The sequence below is a fragment of the Vombatus ursinus genome, unplaced genomic scaffold (genome assembly GCF_900497805.2).
Source record: "Vombatus ursinus unplaced genomic scaffold, bare-nosed wombat genome assembly UNPS02014792.1, whole genome shotgun sequence".
In the NCBI taxonomy this organism is placed as follows: domain Eukaryota; kingdom Metazoa; phylum Chordata; class Mammalia; order Diprotodontia; family Vombatidae; genus Vombatus; species Vombatus ursinus.
The window spans coordinates 17,239,962-17,248,229 of record NW_020954570.1 but is presented as its reverse complement, the minus strand read 5'-3'; the positions used below and the strand labels follow the sequence as shown (position 1 = coordinate 17,248,229).

Below are 8,268 nucleotides of genomic sequence, written 5' to 3'. Positions count from 1 at the left end.
GATCCTGGCCAATTATTTGAGTTATAAACTCTTTGTTAAGGTAGAGATCTGCTTCCAATGTGGAGAAGGTACTGTCCCAAGCTTTGGGGATTTGTACAGCAGTTTTCAGAGATACTTCTAGGGACCTGCAAATTTTCAGTTCTTCCAAAGTGGTATGATAAGGGGTGAGGTGTTTCTTCTCCACCACCACAACAAGCTCCACCACACCAGCATTCCTCCTTGCCCCAGGACCGCCCCTCAGAACTGTGACCCAGATCCAAGAGTGGGCAAAGCAAGAGATTCCTGCCTGAGCACTGGCAAAGAGACCTCTGCAATTCCCCTCTGATTAGCCACTAGATTCCCCCTCAGTCTGTGGGTCTGGAGCTTAGGAAAAAGCTGGAGCCCTAGGCCACGCTCGAGACTTGTGGCTGAGACCTAGCTTCTCTCTCACTGAAGTCACAGACTTCTCCCACTGACCTTCTAAGTTGTCTTTGGGTTTCAGGGGTTGAGAGGTCTGGAAACTGCCGCAGCTGCCCACGATTCAGTCTTCTGATGCCTGTTCCAGGGTCGCTGTGGCCTGCGTGCCCGCACAGAACTGTACTCCTCTCCCCGCCTGGCACGATATACCTTTGTGATCAACCATCCAGGCTGTCTTTGGCTGGAAATTTGTTTCACTCTGTCTTTTTGTGGGTCCTGCTGCTTTAGAATTTGTTTAGAGCCATTTTTTTTAGGTATTTGGAGGGCTTTGGGAGAGAGCTCAAGGCAGTCATTGCTTTGCCTCCACCATCTTGGCTCTGCCCCCCCTCCTTTTTGTACTTCATTTTAAAACGAAAGAGTGACTGCCCTTCTTAATAATCTGTGTGCCTAGGCCACCAGCTATGATCCTATCATACCCTTTATAAGGCATAAATCATTCAATACAAATGTAAGAGGATTTACCCTTTATACATAGAGCAAATACAGCTAGCTTAACATCTTATTTTTTATCTGCCCCTTTTTACATTCTGAGATCTCAAGGGGGCTGGAAGGAACTCAACTCATCAAGGTCCCCTGATCAACTCTTACTCCCTATGCTCTTCACTCAGTTAAACATTCTTGTCCCAAGAAATCAGTTGAGGTGCTTTGGGCATATCTGAATGTATTCTGAATTCTGACTAGTTCTCTAGGGACTTATGTATTGTTCTTTTAAGTATCTTCTCCCAGTACCTTATACTAAAAAGCCTCTGCAAAGTCTATAAGGCATATATCTTGTACAATTCAAAAGTTAACGGTGTTCCATGAAGATCTAGGTCTATAATAACTTGTAGACTTGGTGATCACACATTTATTCTCAAGTACATGAGATATAATTCAACAACTGTCACCAGCACCACAACAAATAACACCATTTTACAAAAATTTCATAGATTACTGCCTGCCTGCCTGTGTATCTGTGTAAAGGCATGTCATTGCACAAAGACAATGAGAAAGGAAAAGCAAATCTGTGAAAATAACCTCCTTCCAATAAAGACAGGGGGGGGGTAGGGAGGGAGATAGAGAGAGAGGGAGGGAGGGAGAGAAAGAAGGGAAAGAAGGGAGGAAGGAAATAAATTAAGAACTTTCCCTTTTAGAGGGGAAATGTGCTCCATCAGCATGTATGTGTGGGCTCTCCCTACCAATATCAGGAACCTGGAATTGACTGGGAGTTGCCTTCTCCACACCCCCACCCCCTTCCAAGTGAGGAATCCAACTGTCCTGCTTGAAGATTCCTCTGATGATTCTTAACCTGCTTATCCTTCAAGGGGCCAGTGGACAGATTTTAGGGGACTGGTGAACTGAAGGAAAAACAAATCTTTACTTCAATGTAATTGGTTTCTTTTATAATCTTATGTATTTTTTTTTAATGCATTTAAAAACATCATTCTGAGACCAAGTCCATAGCCTTCACTAGACTGCCAAAGAAAGGGTTACACACACAATTAAGAATTCTTTCTTTAATGGATCCTTACAACATCTGAAATATCTCCAGTGGATCCCAGAAGCATATAAGGCATTCCAACTATATATCCAAACCGGCCACCCCCAACCCCAACAACAACAAAAATAATTTCTAATGGGTTGCTGCAATGCATAGAGAGCCAGCACAGTGCCTGCTCCTTAATTCTAGAAAGCCCTGCCCCACCCCACTCTTTGCTCTCAATCCCAGGCCCAAGCCCAGTGCCTTCATATTCTCTTTCTCTAGGTTCTAGTAGGGGCCTCTCTTCTAGTCATCTTTCTCCCTCTCCTCTCCATCCCTCCCACCCCATTCCCAGATGCCACTACCATAAACCCAGTGGTGGGGTGCTGTCTTGAGCCTTGGCCAGGTACACTGAGCTTCCTGCTTCTGTTGCTTGACTTGCCTGTTGTTTGGCCCTTTGCTTGGCCTGTCAGTTCGGCCTCAGTCGGGGATGGGGGTGTGGCGTCCAGTCTGTTGCCAGGCCAATCCTCCTCCCAACTGTTGCTCTTTCCCTACCAAAGTAACGGGACCTATACTACATGTCCTACAGCCCAGGTGAGGCCAGTAGGGTCCAGAAGCCAAATTTGAGTCTGCCGAGCTAACCATGTGGGACCCAAATATGATCCCAAAGAAGAACAGAAAAAATAAATTATGGAACCATTTAATCTCTTAAATAAAAGTGGAACTGAAACAATTGACATTAGGGAGCTGCAGGTGACCATGAGAGCTCTGGGTTTCCAAACTGAGAAAGAAGAGATCAAGAAACTGATTTATGAAATTGACAAGGAAAAGGGACAGGTAAAATCAATTTCAATAATTTCTTGGTTCTGATGACCAAAAAATGGCTGAAAGGGATGTTGAGGAAGAAATTCAGAAGGCTTTCAACTTTTTTGATGATGATAAAACTGGAAAAAATCACCCTCAAAAACATATAACGTGTGGCCTTTGATCTAGGTGAAGATGTCAGCGATGAGGAGACGCAGGAAATGATTGATATAGCTGATCTAGACAGAAATGGTGAAGTCAATCAACAAGAGTTTCTGCATCAAAAAGACCAGGACAGTTTCTACCCCATCTTTTTAAAATAAATTTTTATTGACAATTTTGGTTTTTACATGGCCTAAATTTTCCCCTGTATCCCTCCCTTCCCCTTTTTCCCCTCTCAGAAAGTCATTTCATATAACAAATACTTTAAGAGAAAAAAGAAAAAGGTGAAAAGAAAAAAAATCAGCAAAATTGATCAATGTATCAAAAAAATCTGATATTTTATATGCAATGTTCCACAAATGAGGCCCTTTCACTTTTGCCAAGGAATGGGGGAGATGCCTTCGCACATCTCTGTTTCATAGCCATGTATACAGCATCACCTCTGAGCTCCTTTCTCAACTTAATCCACCAGAGTAGTTTTGGTTTCTTCAGAAAGTGGCTGCTACCTTGGGGTCAAAGGACATCTAGTAAGTCTTTATTTCTAGTCAATACTATATATAGCTCACAAGTATGCTTCTTACTAATAGCCAGTAGGCACAACTGGCTGTTAGCAAAGGCATTTACTGAGATAGCAATGGAAACCAGTAGCTAAAGAACATTTTCTCATAAACTTGGAGTATATACTCTCTCACAAATACAGCATCCATGTCAAGAGTGGATTAAGAATGACAATATGTTGGTAGCAAAGCACATGTGTAGGAAACACACCAAAAAAGAGTTAAATGAACACACTTCAATTATTTTTTGGAAATAACACAGCACAAATTGGTTGAGGAAGTCAGTTGTTTAAAGGATCTTGGTGTTAATGTAAGTAAAATTCTGTAAATTATATTGCAGTGAGGTTTTAGTACATGTGCAGACCACACCAGTTTGCTAAGATAGTGTTATCTGCATGGAGGATGCTATCACAGACTGGAGTATGTGTGGATATTCTGTAATTTGTTCTGTTCAGACTGTTTGAATTACCACAGAGTTAGGACGTAGCTTTTTTCCATTGGCTTTATAGCCAAAATTGTTGTAGTCTTCAAAAGGTCCTCAGGTAGCAACTGCCTTTGCGGGCTTTTGTAGGCTTTTGCTGCTTTTACATTTGAGGGAGTGAGGTGATTCTCTCTAATTCTATCCTTTGATAACAATTCTATAAGGCAAAAGGCTGTGAGGCTTTATTCCCCCAGAGCCCATATAAATTCTGAGAAATAGGCCTCAATATTAGGACTTTTTATTAAATCTTTTCCATTCTAAGTGCAAGGAATGGAGTCTCTAATCTGGACTGAGAACATGAGCCATGAGTATTGCAGAAACCAGGAATCCAGGTCAAGTATTATAGTCAGCCCAGGAGTGAGCAATGGCTGAAGACTTTGATTGTGAAATTGGTAGAACCAATGCTACGTAGGAACTGAGATAAATTGTGAACCTAATTCGCTTCTCACTCCAGGCATATAAGAGGGATTATACCTCCAAACTGTTAAGAAAAAGTTTAGCTATATCTTGGTTCTGGCTATATCTTTGAAGTAAATATTCCTTTGTAAAAGCTACCTGATGGTAAGTGGTTACATGGAATTGGGATGTTAGTCACTGGGTCCCTAAAATAAGATGGTGTCTCATTTTTCATCATAGTTGGTGGAATGGAAGAGATGTTCCAAATCTCTCAGTGTACACTGGAACCTTGAGGGGAAATGTAGCAAGAGTGGCCCTGAGAGGGTAAGGCCAGAATGAACAATATTATGTTTTTAATATTTATATTTTATTTCATATTTGAAACATTATTATGAGCAGAGGTCCATAGGCTTGAGTTACAACCAAAGATATCCATCACACATACACACACACACACACACACACACATGGTTAAGAACCCATGGTCTATAGAGAATCCCTCTTCCACTGGATTCTTTTTTTTAACCAGATCACTTCCACAACAGTGCCAGAAATATCTGGAATGATATTAATGATCTGAAGGTTGTCAAGCAAGGTTACCTCTGCTGTTATATCTTTCAAGCAGTCTCATAGGTTTTTGATATTATGCATATGATATACCTTGTTGGAGCATTGGAGAAAAGTCATTAATGGGTTTTGCTCTACTGAATCAAAGCTTTTTGTTTTAATAGTCAACAAACCAATTGAGAGTCACTGCCCACAATAAACTCAGTAGGCTCAGAAAATATTAAAGAGAGAGGTAGAAAGTATGAAGTAAAAGCATTACTGTTGAAACTTTGTTGAATTTCATAGCAATTTTATGCTCAGTTCACTGTTTCAAAAATACTGGGCTATAAAAAACTGACTATGCCATATAGGGTCATTTATAAAACTATCCATTGAATAATGTTTTCTAATTTTAAATATTTACTCATTTTAACCTCCTTAGGTTACAAATCTTCATACACAGCCTATTCCTAGACTTTTCTGATAATTACTACAGCTATTTCAAAATGATCTGGTAGAAAGAATGTTGGAATAGGATTTAAGAACCTTTTATTTACCCTCCCATCACTGACATTTTCTGTAACCTTGGGTAATTCCCTTCTAGGAGGAGACAGCATTTGCAGCTCTTACCTGGAGGCTCATTAGCAAGACTCTGATAAATGGAAAACTCTCAGATTGTATATCTGAGATCAGTATCAGTATCTGATATCTGTATATCCAGATGTATATCTGGATCAGCGGCACTGGTGAGGGACTGTTATAAAATCCTGACCCTAGACTCTGAACCAAAGAACACTGATAAACTTCTTGAATGGAATTTTATGGCTTTAGCACTTTTCAGTCTGAAGAATCTGATGGTGACATGCACCTTATTCCTTCTGCTTTATTCTGAGACCCCTTCCAAAAACACCCCAACAAATTGGTTTTCTGTGAAGTTTTCAGGTATAACTGCAAGCTTGCAGAGACCAATTTGAGGTATACTTGTGAATGAATAATGGCTATGGCGTCCAATTAGAAACCTTGGTTTGGCATGGAGCAAGAATATACTCTTGGGACAGCAAGGTGGCTCAGTGGATAGAGCACTAGCCCTGAAGTCAGGAGGACCTGAGTTCAAATCTGGCCTCAGACCAAACACTTGACACTAGTAAGTACTAGCTGTGTGACCCTGGGCAAGTCACTTAACCCCCACTGCCTAAAACAAAACAAAACAAAAAAAGAATACACTTTTATAGGAACAGATGGACACCTTTTTAGCTGACCTTCCAATGGCTTCCCTGGGTCCCATGGTCCACATTATTGTGGTGGGGGAGCCAATAAAACCTGTGGAAGAGATAGGGTGGAAGTTCATTACTGTGCTTACCTATATACGAGCAAAAGCTGAGGGAATGACAATCCAGTGGAGGTTCCAGATAGGACCTTGTGAAAGGATTGAAATAGAAGGATCTCCTCTAGACTTCTTGCTTCATCTTCCATTGGGGGTGTAAAGATTTGGGAATGATTGTAACATTCAATCCCAAACCATTCCCTGGGAACTGGAATGGAGTTGGTTGCCTTACTAACTTAAGTACCAAGGCTAGGAGAGATGAGAATGGTCTAAAGTACATCGAAGAAGCCATCAAGAGATTAAATAAATGACATCAGTCCCATACCCATACCCTGAAGAGGGTCTGGACAATGCTTACAGTTTCCATGAGACATGCAACATGAACAAGTTCTCTGCTGGCATGGCTAACTATGGCACTGGCACCTGCATTCTAAGGATGGTTGGTCAGGAGAAGAAAGACTACTTTAAAGATTGCCACCCTCCTGTCAACTATGACCCGTATGCAACGACAGAGGTGTTCATCTGTAGTGCCTCCTCAATGACATAAGAAAGGAACCCTTTCAATATAAAAATTACCCATATCTTCATGTCCTTTTCTATCTCACCCCTCCCATCTTCCAAGTTTCCATACTAGATGTAACTCAGGGCACAAAATACCATGTTTTTGGTGCCCTTAGATAACTCCTTCCTTTTTTTTTTTTGGTGGTGGGGGGAAGGAATTAGGGTTAAGTGATGTTTTTAATATTTCTTTTCCCATTATTGATGACTTTTTTTTAACCTTTTACATAGGTTGGCAGTTTCTTTTATTTCTTATAAAAACAAACAAAACCAAACCTCAGCAGTTATCATTTTTACCTTGTCCATCATTTTCCTTAAAAGGGCTACATAAGTTTCCTTTGGTTTTTATAGAGTGACATATACTTAGAATCAATAATAATGACAATAATTGACTAGGATGACTCAAAATATTTTGGTTTGCATTGGGCAAAGAATATAAGACAATAAACAATAAAAGTATAAGACAATAAAAGAATGATTTTTTATATTTGTCTCAAAACATAATATTCAATTATTGCAGTACAGTAGTTATAATTAAATTCACAATAGAATTCTTAGCCTAAAACACCAGACAGAAAAGAAACTAAAATCACTTCAATACTGTTTAGTGTCAGTACAAAGAGTTGCCTTCCTAAAAAACATGAGAACAAAAACCAGTCAGGCTGTTTTGGTAACCAGTCTTTGACACTAAAAAGATTTCATTTCCAGTCATAGAGCACTCTTCTTAAGGAGGACTCTTGCAGGCTTTTTATTTTGAGTCTTGATCAGTTTTCTCATCTAAAAATGCTGATCGAATTCCCAACTTTTTCAGTTCTTCCACTAGATCTCCGTTCTGATGCATCTGGAGGAGGATGTCACAACCACCAACAAACTCACCTTTAAGGTACACTTGAGATATGGTTGGCCAGTTGGAATAGTCTTTAATGCCTTGACGGAGGTCGGGATCCTCCAGCACTTCATAGGCCACATAGTTGGTGGTGCCGTGCAGCCGCAGGTTCTGCACCACAGCGTTGCTGAAGATGCACTGGGGCTGCTGGGGGTCCCTTTCAAGAGCACCACCACCTTGTCCTTCTTCACGAGAGCGTCAAGATGCTCCCTGGAGGCCGAGCCCGACCCTCGGGGCCTGAGCTTGGAGTCTGCAATGCTGGGCCCCGCAGGAGGACCCCGTGCCTAAGTGAAGCAAAACTGCAGACACTCGGCCTGAGGACCCGCTCATCTCCTGCAACCAAACGTCCTCCCCGTCCAGGACTGTATTGATGACTTTTTGAAGACTGAGAAAAAATGTGTTAGTGAGGAACGGAGTTGGAGAACATAACCACTACTTCTATCTAATCAAGTTTGCTTTTCAGCAAAGACTTGTGGCTTGGGGGATAGGGAGGAAGAAGTGTTTAAAATGGGGGAAGTGGAAGATGGGTAGAAAGAAGGATTCACTGAGGGTGTTTTTTGGGGAAAGAAATGTTAAATTCATGTGAAACTGTAACTTAACTTTTCTTAAAAGGAAAGAATTAGTAAGAGGTGGTAGTCT

At 41.0% G+C, this 8,268-nt stretch overlaps 3 pseudogenes; 2 read left to right on the top strand and 1 right to left on the bottom strand.

The window, feature by feature from the left end:
• The first annotated feature begins 2,493 nt into the window (after positions 1 to 2,493).
• Positions 2,494 to 3,042, top strand: LOC114048317 (annotated as a pseudogene).
• A 2,540-nt stretch (positions 3,043 to 5,582) lies between these two features.
• LOC114048316 lies at positions 5,583 to 6,866 on the top strand (annotated as a pseudogene).
• Positions 6,867 to 7,491: 625 nt separating this feature from the next.
• LOC114048273 lies at positions 7,492 to 7,959 on the bottom strand (annotated as a pseudogene).
• Between the last annotated feature and the right edge of the window lie 309 nt (positions 7,960 to 8,268).